At 30.4% G+C, this 17866-nt stretch overlaps 1 protein-coding gene across 13 annotated transcripts in view; it reads right to left on the minus strand.

Annotated features, from left to right (window-relative positions):
* LOC134711750 (muscleblind-like protein 2a) overlaps window positions 1–17866 on the minus strand; it is a 129165-nt gene that overhangs the window by 64188 nt on the left and 47111 nt on the right. The window contains exon 1 of one of the 13 annotated variants that reach the window (XM_063572597.1): window positions 9045–9068. The exons of the other annotated variants lie outside the window; for them this stretch is intronic. The gene's annotated coding sequence lies outside the window, so the exon portion shown is untranslated. Of the gene's footprint in view, window positions 1–9044; window positions 9069–17866 lie in introns of those variants that run through there. 13 annotated transcript variants of the gene reach the window in all.

Here is a 17866-nt window from a genome sequence, read left to right on the forward strand (position 1 = left end):
GGGGTATTTCTACCTTGAAACGTGGTACTGACTGGCTCATGCATAATTCATGAAAATAAACATGATATAGTAAAGCATGATTTTTTGCCATGACACTGTTTACATCAGAGACCTGAAACTCACGACATTCGTGTAGGTTAATTGTCATAACATTATGATTTTCAGGTAAATCCAAAGTTAAAGAGATTCTTTTATTCAAACAAAGATGTTATTTCAACAATGCAGAAACTAAATATGTGTTTAAGGTATATTAAAGAGCTATGATTTGCAGAAAACCCTAGTTAACAAGGAAACTTAGGAAAATAATGCTTCATAGTATGAAAACTTTTATCAAATCTTATGATGGTCTCACAAAAGGCTAAGTTGGCAAGAAAATTAAACCTATTTATAGATGCTCTAATGAGTCCAAAAACTCATATAATATTTCCTGGTCCCAAATTGATGACCTTCATGAAAGAGCCAAGTTAGCACGGAAGTTTAACCTTTTTACAGATGCTTCAACTTTTTATGACCATAAAAAGTTGTCCAACAGTGACAACTGTCAGGAGAGCCTTAGTTGGCAAGGTTACTAAACCTATTTACAGCTAGATACATCAATAGTCCACAAACTCATTAAGTTTTCATAAACTCAAAAAATAAACCTTACAAACCTATTCACAGATGCTTCAATAGTCCACTTACACATGATTAATATTTGTTTTTGACCCAGAATGATGAACTTCAAGAAAGGTCAAGTTGTCAAGGAAATTAAACCTTTTACCAGATGCTTCAATGGTCCACAAACTCATATATTTTCATGGTCTTTATATATTTTCATGGTGTTTAACTTCTTGACCTTGATAAAAAGTTAGGTTGTAAAGGAAACTGAACTTACACAAAGATGCTGGAAAAACTTGCAATTTACACAATCCAATTTCTTATGAATCAATCTATAATAACAAAATCAAAATCGACATCAAATTTAAGCTTACATCTAAATATTTCATTTGAGAAAAATACTGAAGTTGATATTTGTGTAACCATGATTCATACAGTAAACTTTTTCTACATCAGGTGACTGTTCTTTTTTAATAAAGAGCCAAGCTGTTGATAAAGGAATTTTGATATTATTGATAGTTAATATACCACCTCATTAAACAAGTAGAGATGCTGAATGGAGTCTACAATTGGTCAATAATTCTCTTTTTAAGTATCTTTCCACATAAGGACCATTGTTACAGTGTCAACATATGTAGAGGTCATATCCATTCACATTACAAATTCCTAACTGGGAGAATTCGTGATGTATGCAAATTTCAATATAGCAAGGGAAATCACATTAAGTTCTCATTTAATTTTTTAAATGTATTGGACACAAATCTTGAAAATGTCAGCCTATTATAGCAGTTATGACCTTGACCTTTATTTAATCACTGTCTGAAGAAGCATTATCCCTTAAAATTTGGTACAAAATCATTTCAAAGATATTTCCTGAAACAAAAGGATTGGATTTGCAACTTAAAGTGTTATTAAAATTTTCCTACTTTTTAGAAAATGCACATGGTACTATGCCTTAATCTATTTCAGTTCATAGAAATATCAAATTTCATTGGGGTATATTAAAAATAATATCTTATTAGAAGTTTGTGTCGACTTATGCAAGCAGAAGAAGTAATGAGAAACTAGTGTAAGAGTTTATGGCTATTACATTCAGTGCACCAACATTAATTCTATAATCAAAACCATATCTCCATAAAAGGTCTACTTCTCTATAATTTACTGAATATATTTTCTTTGTTACTATTTTCCTCGGTACTAAATTCCAATTTTCCTTCTCAGTAAAATCAAGGAAACTATTGTATATGACTTGTAAAGATGGACATAAAATTTTACAACATAATTCAATTTCACTAAAATCCTTTAAAAACCCTCCATATTTTGCATGATTTCATTGATCCAAGGCAAAAATATTTTAATCCCCATGTTCCAATTTTAACCTATGATATTATTGTATTGATAGAATATTTCCGCAGCGGTTTCCATTTTTCCTCCCATCTCTTGAGTAAGCAATTGTTAACTACAATATAAAATGCAAATGTTTTCTTGGATTAGCATTTTTAAAGCCCACAGTTTAAACCAAATGTCATTAAACTTTTCGGACAATGAACTTTTGAGAGTGAAAACTATTTGCAAACTTAGTGGAATATTGACTTTTGTCCAATATGATATTAAAATTCTTCACTGAAAACTTCACCAGACTTTGATAATATAAATTTTAAAAAAAGTGGACACACTAAAATGTCATGACTGCATATGCATCTTACATGACCATTACATACCCCAATTATAATTGACCACTTGCTTAAAGTGGCCGAGGTGATGGAAAAGTATTTCTATATATATATATATGTTTCTACAACAATGAGTCAAATTCATCACAGCTGAGCCTAAAAACTGCAGATTTTATTATAAAGGTAAATTCATTTCTAATTTTAAAAAAAACTTTCAATTTTTAACACTCTTGAAGGCCTACATACAACATTTGTCAAGTTGTCAAATGCTTTAAAACTTTGCTTTCATATAAGACAAAGAATTAGTCCCATCAACATCTAATTTGGCGGTTGGGAAGATCAAGCATGTACCAATTAGTTTTGCCCCTTTTACCTGGTACTAGTTAGTCTAGACAAGTCTAACTGGTCCATGATTGATGGATATTCACCTGAGGCTTACAGGTAACTACAGGTGTTAAATCTTTGATGAAGTAAATTAATAACCAACAGGTAAGGTGTTCTCATGTGATTAGGAGAGATGGAGGAGATATATGGGAGCAAATGTTTCTTACCATCAAGGGAAAATAATGCTGGGTTGTTTGTCATTCCTAGGGTTTATCAGTGGTGATGCCAGTAAATTTAGATTTTTGTCTCTCTAATTAAATGATTTATGATTAGAGGTAGAATAACAAATAAAGATTGATAGTGTAAATCATTCTGAGAGATAAAATATTTCAAAAATTCAAAAAATGAAAAAAACAACTCTTGACAATTGCATAAGGCTTTTGTTCACAGCTCATTTCCAAAGAAAAAAAATGTGCTTTCAAAAAACAAGCATTATGAGAGTATTGCAGGGCAATACATATTCCCCGACATGTTAAAATTTCATTGTCTTGGAACAAAATGTAAGTTGATCTGTAACTTGTCATGGTGCAAGCTTTATAACAAAAATCAAATTGATATCTTCAAACATGACAAAAAAAAGTGTGGTAAAACGATTACTAATGCCTGTATTTTATAAGTTAAGAGGACCAGAACTTGGAAGGAATTCATTTGAACCTAACCAGTTTCAAATTTGATCTGTAATGTGTTATGATTAAAATATTATAACAAATATCAATTTAATATCTTCAAGTATGACTAAAAAAGTGTTGAAAACTGATTTGCTGGACTGTTGGATGGAGTGCATACCTTAAGTCCCCTTTAGCTTAGTCAGTAAGAAACTAAAAACATGTAGAAATCAATTCCTCAACATTTCAATTTACTTATCTTCAAATTTGTTGGTAAAAGAAACAACTGACTAACCAACCTCGAAACACCTTTATTAAATCAATATCATCTTGTTTTTAAAGCGAATTATAAACTGAAAACGAGTACATAAACACTTGTGACATTACAACAGAAGGTTAGACAGAAACTTGTAATGCTTACAATGTAATTAAACCAAATTCCAATAACCAATCTCCCTCTATATATATAAAATCTAAAACATAGATCAGCATGTACTGATATGTCAAGGACACAAGTCCCCTTTTGTCACAGTTTTCAGTAATAGACAAACAAAATAAGGCCATTGTCAACACTTTACTTATCTTCAACATAAAACATTGATTTATTTTAAATTTTATATATGCTTTATTAATTGGATCACTGATCTTATCCTTACAAATAAATAATACACAATCAACACTTTTGTCAAGAACAACACCTCTACTGTTGTATATGTAACGTTTATATTAAATCTAAAATTGCCTATTTAATTAAAACTAATGATGTGCAAAATATGATAAATTATAGAGTACTATGGTTTAATACCATTCACATACAGCATGTTATTTTTATATCATGAAAGGTTTTACTTATATAATTCAGAAACATTTTATAACACCCAAATGTTACAACCCATTAATTTTAATAAGCAACAAGGGAATTATGTTACATTAGAAAATTGTTGACTGGGATGAAAAACTGTTCTCTGTTAGTAACATTGATTTTAGAAATAATTTTCTGGTTGTCATACAAGATTAAATGGAATATTAAAATAACTTTCCCCAGGATGTCTTTGACATAAGTAAGTGCACTTGCACTCTCTTACATTCCTTGCAGACAGTGTGATGTATGAATATTTACAAAGTTGAAAAAAAAATCTTTCAGTGATTCACAAAACTTTGGCATCAACTCTGCATAGCAGACAGAAATCAAATCATTTGCAGTTGCAAAATGGTAATTACAATTATTCAAGCACCTAAACATGCGCACCCCTCTATTAAAATTTGACATTTGTAGTATTTGATGTATGTGTGGAATTTCTCAAACACCTATACTACTTGACTGACTTTTGCCAGACTTTGCTTTTAGCAAAAATGTGAGTCATTTATTATTCTTTCTACTTATTTAAAAGCATCGTAATTAATGGTTGTTGCTATAAACTGAAGGATATCCCATAATAGCATTTCATCATTAATGACACAGGAGATTCTATCCCATTATTACAATGACAGCTATTGTAGAAAATGTAAAGGTGAGCTCCAGAGCAAATTACCTTTATGACATCACTGTCCCTAGAGAACTGGCCTGATTTATATATCCAGGAGCATATAAAGCAGAATGACTCTTGTCATCAGTGAATCACCATTATAGACAATATATAACTCAGACTCATTTGGTTGTAATTACAACCATCCTGTCTATAATATCCTCATCTCACGCACAAAACCTTACAAATATAAAGCACTGTTCTGGAAGCAATGTGATTATAAGACAGCAGCATGTTTACAAGGTAAAGTGAGGACACAGTATTTTGACAGAAACATAACTAAACTCAATAGAACGCACCTCAGAAAACCTATTGAAAAATTTAACCCAGACTGAATTCTGAGAGGAACTGAATAGGTGAATAAAATTTTGTATGGGTTCCATGGAACAGTGTCTTGTCTACTTTATCAATGTTACAATTACTGTTTTAAGAACTTTAACTGCAGACTGTATGTAATGTTAACTACAAGAAAAAAATTGAACTCAAAAATAATTTTGCATCAAACGTTGAAAAGTTGCAAGTGCATTGCATAATCAGAGCAGCATTCGTAGATATTCATAAAGTCCAAACTGTGTTGTAAAAGAAGTTTTCTCTATATCATCTTCATGCATTGCCACAACATTGTAACCACTAGTAAAATCCATTGTTGAAAACAATTTAGCTCCACTCAAAGCTTCAAACAATTCCTCAACAGGAGGTAATGGGTAATCATCTTTGTAAGACTTCTGGTTCATTTTTCTAAAGTCCACACACATGCGCAGATAATTTTCTTTCTTCCTTATTAGTAGGATAGGTAAAGTGTAAGGACTTTCATGACCTCTTCATATTGGTTTTGGGGGAATACATCTATAGTAGCAGTTACAGGACATTCAATAAGGGAGAACCCAGTGGTAAACAAACAAGAAATATGCACAAAATATGAGCAAGTGATGGTTATAAAGGGGGCATGACCCATCTTACTTTGTCCCTCCTGGATCCATTTATGAATAAAAAAAGTGACAGTTAACTATTTCTAGATCTAAAATACAAATCAATACTGTAAGAATTCTTCTTTTTTTATCTGATAGATCATATGAAAAAGACCTTTCTGATTTCAGGTTCACCAATAATGAAACATCTTAAATATATTTATTGACTATAATAATAAGAAGAAATCATTTTGAGTTATGACAGTCATGGCTTATTAGTTAGATCAACTACAAAAGTCTCAGATGAGAAGAATTGAAGAGACTTTATCAAGACCCAATACATCTGTAGATAGTTCATCAAATATAGATCAAAGGATGCAATCATTCCTTGTTGTACATGACTGTCTTTCTTGGAGAATTGTGCAGTTAGAAAATCAGGAGATAACTCTCTTTATCTATTATTAATAGACAGGCATGATGGCAATCAGATTACATTTTATTATTTTCAATTGATTCTTTTAGAGAAGATAATCTGTTGGGAGAGGTATTTTGAGGGACAATTAAGCTAAGGCTTTTAAAAAACATAAAGACATAAATTTAAAAAGAGACTGTTGGAAAAAAAGAAGAAAAATTGATCTTGTGTTCCATAAAATCAAACTTAATTATATATAATTATATATAAATAAAATGTACATATAAAGTGTCTTTGATAAACTTAAGTACAGACATCAACTGATATGTAATAAATAGGTTTCTCATTCACAAAATGTCAGAGGAAATCAAAAACATACAGGTAGCTAAAACTAGTCCTCCCTTTCAAAGTTACCTTTAAATAGTGAATGGAGGTTTTACAACCTAATCTTTTAATCTATACAATGTTTTTTTTTCAAACTGATAAAATTCTCAAATAACAGAAGTTTGTGACCAACAAATAAAAATACAAACCCCAAACTGATGCTAGTGATTAAAAAAATCGGCCACATGGCCTTTTACAATAGGTGATTATTGGAAATGAATAACAAACAATAACTGCTTTTTACACTATTGAAATTCATGCTCTTGTTATAGTTTCAATAAATTGAGTCATTCTTCAACTTCTTTTGAGTCATTTGAACAAAAGCATCAATTATAATCCAGTAATAATTAGAATTATTGCAGATATTGAATTTCAGGTTATTTTGTGACAAGTTTGGTTAATTGTTACTAATAAGGTTTCCAGTAAAATACAATTAATCTTTAGTTTAAGTACTTCCAATTCAGGTCCTAATTATGTGAATATCAATTCTTTACCACCAATCAGTTTCATATTCATACCTTTGTTTAGGTTAACTTTTTACATAATGTTTGACCTGATTGGAGTCAAAATGAAAAACTTCTAGATAGGCAGATTAAGAAGGTTTTTTCCAGCCCCCTCCTTTGTAAGAAAAAAAATGGTTGATTATTTAGGGAATCACTGAAGCATGACTGCAATAATTTCCCTCTTCAGCAGTCAGTAAACCCCCAATAATGAAATTTCTGGATCCAGCACTGTCCTACACTGACAGCAAGAGTGCTACATCATTCTTGTAATAAATGCTTAATATTACACATTAAAAAAGTACTTTTTTTGGTATCTAGTTTTATAACTTTGCATTTAAAAAAGTAATTTGAGACATCAGACTAAAAATCCAGTTGCCTGAAGCATCTTTAAAAGCTCAGATGAGATGAAATTTATAACACAAATTTAAAAACCAGGTTACTATGACAACTTGACATCTTCCATTAGCATAAGGATGTTATGATTAAAAATTGACAAATCAAATCAACAAGGGTCTACTATAATCATCAAATCAAGAGTGTGATTTTATCATATAATTGACAATTATTGAACCAAAGTACTGTCTATGTAAATATACAGACTAATGAAAATATAAACCAATGCTTATATAAGTAAGACAAATCAGTAAATATACAGACAAATGAAAAATATAAACGAATGCTTATATAAGTAAGACAAGACAGTAAACACGTTGAGCAGACAAATCAGTAAACACATTGAGCAGACAAAACAGACATGAAGCCATTGATTTTTCATGTATGCTGAAGTCATGCATCATGACCTATTCCAAATGGCACATTGCCCCTAACATATTCAGGTAAACATACATTCTTGGATTTCAAACCTTTGACTTTGTGAGCATTCTTTGTTAAGATATTATTCACACAGGCAGTTCAATTGCACCAAATCTAAACATAATTTTCCTTTTTGCTGCACATATCTAGTTTTTCCTAAAAATTATTGCCCAAAATTCTGACTTTTTACACAAATATTTAGTGGTAAACAATTTAACATTGCTAGTTTAACCAGAAACGGAGTATAAGACTACAAGAAACTAAATGGCAGCTCTGTTTAACAAGATACAAAACATCAGAACTTCAAGAAACTAAATAGTTGATATATGTTCAATTAAGCTGTTTAACCAGAAAGATAACATTGGGACCTCAAGAAACTAAACAGTTGATATGTTCAACTTAGCTGGTTAACTAGAAAGAAAACATTAAGACCTCAAGAAACTAAACAGTTGATATGTTCAACTTTGCTGTTTAACCAGAAAGAATAACATTTGGACCTCAAGAAACTAAACAGTTGATATGTTCAACTTAGCTGTTCAACCAGAAAGAGAACATTGGGACCTCAAGAAACTAAACAGTTGATATGTTTAATCTTAAGATGTTTAACTAGAAATAGAACAGTACAATCAATAAACTAATAATTTGATATGCCTAGCCTTAGAATGTAATTTTGCTAATAGACAGAACTAATAAACTCCATTGATCTGATGGCTCTCATTAAATGTCCATAATCTACTCGTAAATGACCAATAAAATGTTTGTCCCACCTAAAACAGTCTATAAATTGGTATTAACCAGGGGACATACATAGTCTATAATGACTGTTACTGATATCATTAGCCCAGTGTAAATGACAATTTATTGGACGGTTTTAATTAAGCTTCTAATATATCAAAGATAGATTATAAATGAATGACAAGGGAAGGCTGAAATACTGACAAAGAAAAACATAGGAAAGGATGGGGGTAAAACAAGGACATTACTTATTAGAATATCTTTGCCCCTGAAGATAAAGCATGTGAACCTCCCTAGAAAAAAAATAAGAATGAATACCATGGTAGGAAACCAGGGACAAAGAAAATCATTCACTTTCTTGCATCCTTCTGTTAGCATTCTAAGAGAAATAAAGAAGATTTGTGCATGCCTTACAACATTTCCTTACCCTATAGCTACCTGGTAGAAAACATCTATCAGTGTTAATTTTAAGCAATTATCTACATTGAATTTGCACTTCTTCACCTTTTTTCAATTTCTATAAAATTTCCATGTCTTCTGAACTAGATTAAAGATAACCAATAAATCTGGCAATAAAATATATTCCAATATTACAAACAATTGTGTAGGCTCCTTGTCTACAAGAGAGAATTCATGCGCGTAGCTACGTTTACGTCAAAACGCCCGGGCGTACACTTGAATTTTGAAATAAAACAAATAACCGACATAGAATTAGAAAAACTGGTCAAAAGTAGACGCCTGCATCAGCCGCTTGTGCTTCTTTTTTCGATGGATTGTAATTTTGATTAAAAAGGGACTAAATTTACTCAAATAGATCATTTAATATATTTATTCGAATCTTTTGTAAAAGTCTGAATCAACTATGAATTCTACGTACTTTTCTTAAAAAGCGAGACAAAGCTGCGTCAATATTTAGGTTCCGAATGTGGATAAAATCTTTTGAGAAATCTTTTGAATGACTCCGTGAAATTTAACGAAAGTTGGACAGTAACTGTTTATGATCAAAAGAGTATTCAGAGCAATATAGTAATGCAATTATATCTTTAATTTTCCAGCATTATAAGGACAAAATGTATTTCTTTCTGCAATTAATAAGTGGTGCGGCAGTTTGGGCTTACATTTTGTTATTTCTCAATTACATTAACTACTTGTCGAACCTTTATCGAAATTTATGAAAATGCCGAAGAAGCTTTTTCTATGACTAATGTCTAAAGCTAAAATTTTGAAAGCATTTGTTTTCGTTCATTTTTCTGTTCTTTTCTGATAGACAGATAGTCGGACTCTCCTTTACGCAATTAATTGTTTTACATGCTCAATTTATAAAACCTTCACCGAGGCGATTGTCGTGAAATATTTCAGATCAAGAAAAAAAGAAAAAAAGAAAACTTTCAATGAGAGAATTTTTTTTAAATCCCTTTAAAGGAATGATAAATTGATCCACTTTCTGTGGGAAGGAATCCTAGGTGTTCCAGAATTTTTTTATATTGCTCCTCTTAGATTTTTTTTTCGTGTTCATTTAAAGGTGCTTTTGTAGATTGTATGCTCACTCACGGCACTCTTTAAACTTATTTAAAAGTAATTTTGGTTTGGATGTTTTCTCTAAAACCAATGACCATCGACTAGCTTTGGGTTTAACACGATGAATATGTTAACTTATTACAAAATTTAACCAAAATAGATAAACCATTTAGATTAAAAAGTATATTGCTATATCAATAATTGTTAACTGACAGGAATCATTATGGTATAAATTCTCGATAGCTTTCCCTTTCGAACCCACCACCAGCAGCTGCTTTAACATTGAGCGGTTGGAATCCCTCATATCCCTCGCCAAGGTTCGGGCGTACACGTTAAAATGACCCAGCTACGCCACTGGAATTATGAAAGGCAATGTTGTTAATTTGAACATCTTATTACATGAAATGTCTTCATTCCTTTTCCCTCTTCCTGATAATTGAAATTATTGTACTTGGGAAATGATACACAGTAAGTTATTAATAAGACATCCTAAACACTACAAGAAATCGTCAACATCACATTAGTTTCTGGCAAGAAAATAGTTCACTTGTCAAGTTCTCAGTCATTATTTCAAGGCTATCAATCTGGGAACACTTTGCTTGTCATAATTTAGATTTTTTTCGTGCTTACTTATTGAAGATATGACATATGTTTCTACAGAAGACAACTTGATAACTCTTTACAACAAGCAGGTTTTACATTCTAATTACTTTGCACTGATGTGATGAGAGACAAAACCTGTACTACACCCTGAATTCATAGAATTCTATTCCTGTGAAAACTACCCCAGTTTCAATGACAATTATGTAATAGACTTTGCAGTGGTATCATTATCCTTTAAAAAGTACTTTAACATTTACTATTAAATGTTTAATAAATGTATTTTGCAATTTACTAATGTTTTATCTATACCCGATAATTATTCTCTATATATGTTTATTTTTTAATTCACAGTACTAAACTTAGTTCAGAGGGGTGAATACTTTTCAATGAAACATCTGTGAATAAGCAGTAAAGAAAACATTACGTTAATTTTTGATAACAAAAGATTAATCTATATCCTTTCAATCTATATGTTCTCCAAACAATCTAAGAAATTCAAAAGTACTTTATTTTCAATAAGATCGGCTCCAGATTTTCCCCTTTTTTCTAAAGTCTAAACAATCATTTACTTATCTAAATTCTTACCTGTTCGAGTATAGTAACTTGCTCATTGTTGAAGATCATATCCCTAGAATTTCAATGTTTTTGTAAACACTTGTTAATATTAAGCTGCTTTTACATCTATATCTATCAATTTTCCTTATAGATCAAACATCATAGACCTCTGCCACATACTTTAAAGTATTTGTCCTTTAGTGTGCAAAAGTTAACATTTAGTGTCATCCTATTTACCGAGACAGCCGAGATCTATAAATAAACTCCTGCTTGATATAATCCTAACAGTACAGTTAATTACAATTTAAAAGTTGATGTCCATAAAACTCATGTTAGCCGAATCCCTAAACAAACTCCTACTCCATATTTTACTGTCTGCCCTTGAGGTTACAATGTCAATTCCTACTTGAAAAGTGAAAGCATTTCTCTGTGAAGATGTATGTTCTTAAAAGTATGGTTATAATTAGAGATATTGATACTGAACATGTCTAGAGATATTTATCTGATTTTTTTGTCCGTCAGAATGCTAATTGATATTGGTGAAAGTGTATACACATTTTGCCATATGCAACACAGTATTTAACTTCTTCGCAAAATTCTCACCAAAAATTAGCCTTAGTGGTTTTTCACAGGACTCAGTGGTCAATCAAAGATTTTAGGAGGTTCTAAATGATATATATTCCAATACTGGTGTATATTGCTGATATTTGGCAACATGACTATTTCCCCCATACCATCAGGTCACATCAGGTCATTATCATTTAAGTCATATAGAACAAAATCGCTACAGATCATGCTATGATTCCAGACTATAAATTAACATGGGAACTGGGGGGACTGAATAGGCTAAAATCTTCCCTGATCAGGATACAATACCAGACTAGAAATTAACATAGGAACTGACAAAATAAATAGTGTTATTCTGGAACAGATTTTGAATATTTAACAACCCTTCCAATCTCTCCCAGGAGGGCACTTGTTCGTTTTTTAACCACATTTTGTTTACTATACTCCCACTGCCAGACAACAATAGCAAAGGAAAAATATTTACTGTACTGTTTTAATGTTCTAATATTATAACTCCATCAATTTACCAAATCAAAAAATGAAATTGCATGTCCAGACCAATCCCTTTTTTATCCAATCCAATTACTATCTAATTAGTCGGGTAATTTTACACAAAGTCAACAAATATTCTCTTAATTTCTACCACCCAGGAGACATAAATCAATTAAAAACTCATTACAAAACATATGTTTTTGATGTAAATACAAACAAAACATCTATTATTTTACTTGCATGTCAACAATACCATGTACAATCAACCTATACCATGACCTTGAAACTGGACAGATACCATCATGCAATGCTGTTGTTGTTGTATAGCAACAAGCCATAGCTGTAATAGTGAAACTGCTTGAGTATAAACAACACATCAGACATCTTATCATGGGTTTTGATCAATGCCAACATATATTCCTGCAGATATAGAACTCTCAAACCAAACAAAAAGTTTTACCTAGTCTTTATATATTAAGTTTTGATATCAGGAACAACAAGTAGGATTTATGCTTTCCTTAAATATTCCCTAACTAATAAACATAGAGGTCAATTTTCCTACATGCGTTTAATATAGAGTCTTACTACAGCATTGAGTGAGGTATGACCTTACTACACTCAAAAGTTATTTAAAATTTAAGTTTCTAATGCAAGGTTATACAATCTGAATTTAACTCAATCTGAAGAAATAACATATTTAACCAGATACAGATACAAGTGGAAAGTTTCCTGATGGATGTCTTTAAAGAATGGACAGCAAGAAAATATGATATCTTAATTGAATTTTCACCAATCAAGTAATGAGAACACGTAAATTACAAAAATATCACTAGAAAGTTTAAACCAACTTAGAGTGATTAAAGAGTTCCTAAAACCTGTGCTTAAGCCTTCTTCCAAAACACACCACTTCTATCTATATAAAGTAAGTATTGTTTTTATTTTAGTAGTATAGGGAAACAATAACATGCAGCTTTTGGATCATTGACAATTATATCATTTCCCTGCAGAATAACTGTATTACCAATGTGCAGTATTACACGAGATACAATAAGTCACCCACTAGTAATTAACTTCAATTCTAACCAATCAAACGCACCCCTCATTGTCTGGACAGGGCAATAATAAATCAATATTTTTATGCATTCAATTAAAAAAGTTATTAACTTCCAGTATAAGATGCCATTAGCCATATTTTCAGAGTAACGTTAAAAGCTTTAAGTGATTTCCTGTAAAAGTCTTGTAAAAATAACTAAATTTGTTATGCAATAACTTGGGTGAAGGCGACATTTAAAGTCAGCTTGTTACACTACTAATTAGCTGCTAAAGATGGAACAAGCTTACATACATTATTATAGAGATAATAATAAACGTTTTAAATTCTCCATAAAAATAAAATAACCAATAATATCAAAAGATTTTATCAAAAATAATTTGCTAATTTATTAAAATTTTAATCCTGATACAGTATTACTCAAAATATAAAACAAAAACTTTAAATGTACTTAGTTTATTATTCAAATTTAGCAAAACACTATTGAAATTAAGACAGATTTTTTTTTACAAACCAACCAAGGAATTCAAATAAAGCTTTCAACACATTTATTTACAATATTTATAATAAATTGCCTTCTTTGAACTTTTAATATTGCTATTTTGACACTAGCTCTGGATAAAATTCAACAAGATTTAAATTTGTTTTAAATTTGAAAATCAATACATGCTAAATATGCAGTGGAAAAGCTAATGAAATATGATTTCCTGTCAAGGGAAACCCAGTACCAAAACTACTCACTTTTACTTCCTGTTTGTGATCTACTTAAACAGCTCCTGTTACAATCTAATTTATGGTTTTCAGTACTTATAAAAAAAAAAAAAGAGTCAAGGACATTTATATTATAGGCATTTCCCATTAGTTTTGTGAAAATTGATATAACCTTCTGAAACCTAGATTTTTCCAACTGTGATCTTTTAAAGAAACAAAATATGATAATAATTGTAAAGTAAAACAGAGTCAAATTCATTCAATGAAAATGTTAAAAATTGTCTTTGTTCCTGTCCCCACAGAGTAAGGTAGGTTTCATTCCTAGCCTCAAACACACAGTTTGTACTATCAAGTATCAAGTCTGATATATATTAGCTTTTGCAAATTATCTTTATTAATATATTAATAAAACAACTTTCTTTACACTTTTATCTTTTGATTTCTTCAAATAAGTTAACAAAATAACAAAGAGAGCTGACTTTCATCATTTAACTTCAAATTAAAGGCTAAATGATACTGATCTATTTGCCTGACAAAAGTAATTAGACAACCTGGAAAAGTGGGTGTACATCAATGAAACAGCTACCGGTACCCAAAAACACAAATATCCACAAGTGAAAATATGGTATTTAACAAAAGACAGGCGACTGTTTAATATCCAACCTTTTATAATGCCATGCTCTAAATAGTCATAAAATCCCTGATCAGCTTATATATTTTGAGAAATAATAGAGACAACAACTGGACCAAAGAGAAGACATCAGCCAAAGTCCACCAAATCTCCTCAACTCCTCAAAATATAAGAACTCTAATAAAATCTATAGCACATTGTTATTAAGAAATCACACTTCAAAAGAAATCACTAAAAAGATTCAGAATAATATCTTCCAATATCAACCTTAAACTGAAATAAAGCAAAGTTAATGCATCATTCGGACCATGACGGCCATTATAGCCCATAGATCTGTTACCAAAGTCCAATTCATAGTTACTGACAAAGTCAGACAACCATTAAGTCCACAAAGATCCTTTTTATAATATCTCCATATTGATAGCTATTCTACCAAGTGTGAATTTGAAGAGGTGACAGAAAAAAAACATGCATCTATCATATAATCTCATTACCTATTAAATCATCAGTTTATGGATTTCTAATTGTATGAATTTTGTATAACATTTAAATATTAACTGCTTTTATAGGGTATTTCAATAGCTTGTAGGCAACAGAATAGGATGCTTTGTATGCTAAAATTACTTTTATGATCTAATAGACCTAAAAACTAAAATTTAGATGTTATTCAATTGAGTACTGATATGTGTATAATATCCCTAAATGTGCTTGCCCTCAATATATTATTCTTTAAGTAGAAGGCTAAAGCAGTATAAAGAAGGTTTTTGAATCAGAATTTCCCTCAGTTTTCGTTTGTTACCTTGTTTTCTTTAACCAATTTATGTGATTGAGTAGGTTCTGGCTAGGATCCTTCTGAGAACATGAACTATAAATATGAAAAAACAAACAGGCCTTGATGGTGATGTTACTTAGGCCATGTCAGTAATGGAGATACATTCACATGCATTCATGATTGTCTGAATCCTGGCAGAAACATGTAGAAGTGCTTGTGAACTGATTCCCCTGCAATCTTAGTTTTATAAACCAACTTCATCAGGTGCAACAAATAAAAGTAAAGAAGCACTTAGTTAATCTATTATAAGTTGAATTGTCACTCCATTAATTTCATTTTGGCATAGCCTCAGATGCAGAACTAAGTTTTGTCTGTTATTTCAAACTTACTTTTACAAATTGATCAAATTACTAATATATAAACATTTTTTATACAGTTAAAATTTCTTAAAATTTATGCAGCTATGTATGGACGTAAAATATTCAATAAAACAACATCACATGTTTTGTTGCACTGCAAAAATCGCGGTACAAAGGTATCCAATATAAGGGTGTTGTATAATTCATGTCATTTTAAATGACTGTGTAGGCTGAACTGTGGTTATAAAGTAACCATGTACAAATCTATGACATTTATGATCCATATTTAATATCAAAGAAATCATTTTGTAATTATATAATATAAATAAATCCCTCTATATATCTGATATATCAAATTTTACTTTTCTATTTTATATCCATATAAACATGCAAGTTTTAAAATCAGGACAAATTATAAGGTATAACTGACAAGCCTAATCCAAAGGATAAACACTCATATGAATCGGTAATTTTTTTTAATTTTTCTTCTATGATGCTATTTTAAAGTCAAATAAATCTATTAAAGAACAAAAACTAAAAACAATTTATATGTACATTTAATAGTTCAAGTGTTGTCATAAAAAATCTAAATAATTTATTCTGAACATGTTCGTCTGTTGCTAGACTGAAAACGATGTGAAATCAGCGACCATCTGCCTACAAAAGGACATAAGTATGCATTAATAACCAAGTCGGGATATTTTCCGCTTATGTACATTTCATCGTCCAAATCAATTTCAACAACTCTGATATATAAGAGGTTACAATAAGCCTGAATGTAGAGATTTTAATAGTCTTAATTTGCATTTCAAATCTTTTTTTAATATTGAGTTATGTGCATAAGGCAAATAGTGATTAAGAAATAAAATATACAAGGTTAAAGTAAGTAGAAATAATGCGCAAAGAATTTATTTCAGAATTGACCAAAAGGATTTATATAAGGATAATAATCAGTAGCATTATATATATATAGGAATAGAATGAGAAATGGGGTACACCTACAACCCAACAACCTTGAACAATCATGTAACACTAAGAAGAACCCAACTGAACTGATCCTTCTACATTTATTTAAAACAAAAGGTTTATTGAAACATATGTACTTATATCTAGACTGGTTCATACAGAGTTGCTACATGTCATTAGTGGTGATCCTATAGCATGTTTTTATTACTAAAATTTCCACCCAAAACATTTTAACAGTCTGACCGATTGATTGATTGATTGATTGATTGATCAATGTTCATTTAATCATGATTAAACATAAGTTTTTAGATTTTTTCACCCAATCTTTTGTCTATCCTGAACAGGATACAATTTATTTTGTTAAGGTGATGTTTCAAAAATCAATCATTTCATCATATGATTATTTTTTTTATAAACATTTTGCAGTTTATATTTTGCTTCATTTATTTAATTTGATCTCTGTTTTAATATAAACTCCATAATACTGGTATTTAAAAAAACATTACTTATCAAAATGGAAACTTCCACAACAAAAATTGACAATTTAAGGTCTATCAGAAAACTATTGGGTTTGATAACACCCTAACTATTTAGTTAGTCATAACAGGCTGTTGACATGTTAAATAGGGTTACTGTTTGCACATGACATCATAGTCTAACCACATAGTTTGACAACATAAATGTGCATGTATTTAATTTCTCATGCATTATCATATACACCTACAAGCTTTGTCTCTCACAGAAAGATTAATGGGAGACCTATACTACCTATTGTTCCTTGGTATAGTCAAACTAACTCATGTTTATTAAGTAAGACTAGATAGTCTGGACACTTATTCAAAGTTTCAGTCAAACCCTATTTATAATAATATATATATTATACTCTTTTGAAAAATATGATAGAAATAGGATACCAAGAGAACAATATAAAATCATACAGATATTTATGGTTAAAAAGAATGGAAAAAAACATGAACATTTAACAAGAGTCCACAAAACACTTAGAAAACACTCTACAAAACACTTACATTAGTCACATATAAGTTAAGTTTACAAACCACTTTCAATAAAGTTATCAAATTTAATGAACCATATATTTTA

This window comes from Mytilus trossulus, chromosome 3 (assembly GCF_036588685.1).
Source record: "Mytilus trossulus isolate FHL-02 chromosome 3, PNRI_Mtr1.1.1.hap1, whole genome shotgun sequence".
Classification (NCBI taxonomy): Eukaryota; Metazoa; Mollusca; class Bivalvia; order Mytilida; family Mytilidae; genus Mytilus; species Mytilus trossulus.